General features: G+C 45.5%; 1 non-coding gene across 1 annotated transcript; it reads left to right on the plus strand.

The window, feature by feature from the left end:
• The first annotated feature begins 2,015 nt into the window (after nucleotides 1-2,015).
• On the plus strand, nucleotides 2,016-2,087 carry TRNAP-UGG. The gene has a single exon. It is a non-coding gene; the product is annotated as a tRNA-Pro (tRNA).
• The last annotated feature ends 257 nt before the right edge of the window (nucleotides 2,088-2,344 follow it).

Raw genomic sequence — 2,344 nt, forward strand, 5'->3', positions numbered from 1 at the left:
TACATTGTGGGTATTGTAGTCTCAATCCGACCCATGGCAATAGAGTCACTTCCCCTCATACTACAATGCCCAACATGCTTTGTTCCATAATTTAACTGAGCCCAACAAACTTCAGTGGCATACCACAAAAGCACACCAGAGGGAGCCAACTTCATAGTTAGGAACACAATGTAGTCTATTAGTATACGCTTGACAGTAACCCTTTGCTACATATGTCTGAAGTATCTGATCCTCTCCAATACTATGTCTGCAGTTTCTGACTTTCGCCTGTAGTACGTTTTGCAGTCTCTGACCCTCTCCCGTACTATGTCTGCAGTCTCTGACCCTCACCTGTAGTATGTTTTGAAGTCTCTGACCCTCTCCCGTACTATGTCTGCAGTCTCTGACCCTCTCCCGTACTATGTCTGCAGACTCTGACCCTTGCCTATACTATGTCTGCAGTCTCTGACCCTCGGCCTGTAGTATATTTTGCAGTCTCTGACCCTCGCCTGTAGTACGTTTTGCAGTCTCTGACCCTCTCCCGTACTATGTCTGCAGTCTCTGACCCTCATCTATAGTACATTTTGCAGTCTCTGACCCTCTCCCGTACTATGTCTGCAGACTCTGACCCTTGCCTATACTATGTCTGCAGTCTCTGACCCTCGCCTGTAGTATATTTTGCAGTCTCTGACCCTCGCCTGTAGTACGTTTTGCAGTCTCTGACCCTCTCCTGTACTATGTCTGCAGTCTCTGACCCTCACCTATAGTACGTTTTGCAGTCTCTGACCCTCTCCCGTACTATGTCTGCAGTCTCTGACTCTCTCCCGTGCTATGTCTGCAGTCTCTGACCCTTGCCTGTAGTACGTTTTGCAGTCTCTGGCCCTCTCCCGTACTATGTCTGCAGTCTCTGACCCTTGCCTATACTATGTCTGCAGTCTCTGACCCTTGCCTGTAGTACGTTTTGCAGTCTCTGTCCCTCTCCCGTACTATGTCTGCAGTCTCTGACCCTCGCCTGTAGTACATTTTGCAGGCTCTGACCCTCGCCTGTAGTACGTTTTGTAGTCTCTGACCCTCTCCCGTACTATGTCTGCAGTCTCTGACCCTCGCCTGTAGTACATTTTGCAGGCTCTGACCCTCGCCTGTAGTACGTTTTGCAGTCTCTGACCCTCTCCCGTAATATGTCTGCAGTCTCTGACCCTCTCCCGTACTATGTCTGCAGTCTCTGACCCTCACCTGTAGTACGTTTTGCAGTCTCTGACCCTCTCCCGTACTATGTCTGTAGTCTCTGACCCTCTCCCGTACTATGTCTGCAGTCTCTGACCCTCTCCCGTACTATGTCTGCAGTCTCTGACCCTCTCCCGTACTATGTCTGCAGTCTCTGACCCTCTCCCATACTATGTCTGCAGTCTCTGACCCTCGCCTATACTATGTCTGCAGTCTCTGACCCTCACCTAGGGTTGCCAACTCATCCCTTTAAAACAGAACACATATTAATTACACAGGTTCTGTGGCTGATTAAGGAGGTAATTAAACTCACTTGGTGCCTTATTTGCATTAAATTAGCCTCAGAACCTGTGTAATTCATATGTGTTCTGTTTTAAAGGGATGAGGTGGCAACTCTACCCTCACCTGTAGTACATTTTGCAGTCTCTGACCCTCACCTGTAGTACATTTTGCAGTCTCTGACCCTCACCTGTAGTACATTTTGCAGTCTCTGACCCTCTCCCGTACTATGTCTGCAGTCTCTGTCCCTCACCTGTAGTACGTTTTATTGTCTCTGTTACCATCCTTTCACCACAGTACTTCCTAGTCACCAAAGTAAAAAAAAAAAAAAAATTCAATTACATATTCTTGTTTTCTATATGTGTAATGTCACGGTTTGATTCAAGCATTGTTTGAAATTTCTCGGGTCCTCTCAGCTTTAATGACGTTCTTCATTGCCATTACTTTATTATTTGACATGATTTTTTTTTTGTATTGAGAAGCTACAGTTATAATGGTTGCATACTATTTGAGTACAAATTTGTTATGACTAGGGCTCGTTGGTCTAGGGGTATGATTCTCGCTTTGGGTGCGAGAGGTCCCGGGTTCAAATCCCGGACGAGCCCTGTTTTTATTTTATTTTCTTTAACCTTATTGTAATTTAACATTTAGAAACTACACGGTTTGTATGTGTATTTTATTTATACACTTTATTTTCACATGTAAAAACTCAGCGCTGTATCTCTATGGAAACAGATGTAATTTCAGTTTCCCTTGTGTAGACAGCCTGCTGTGGTAAGGCTGGAAATAGCATTGGTTATGTCTTCATCCGAACTGTGCAGTAGAGATGGTGCTTACTGATTAGTGCATGGTTGGTTTGCAC

This window comes from Rana temporaria, chromosome 1 (assembly GCF_905171775.1).
Source record: "Rana temporaria chromosome 1, aRanTem1.1, whole genome shotgun sequence".
Lineage (NCBI taxonomy): Eukaryota > Metazoa > Chordata > Amphibia > Anura > Ranidae > Rana > Rana temporaria.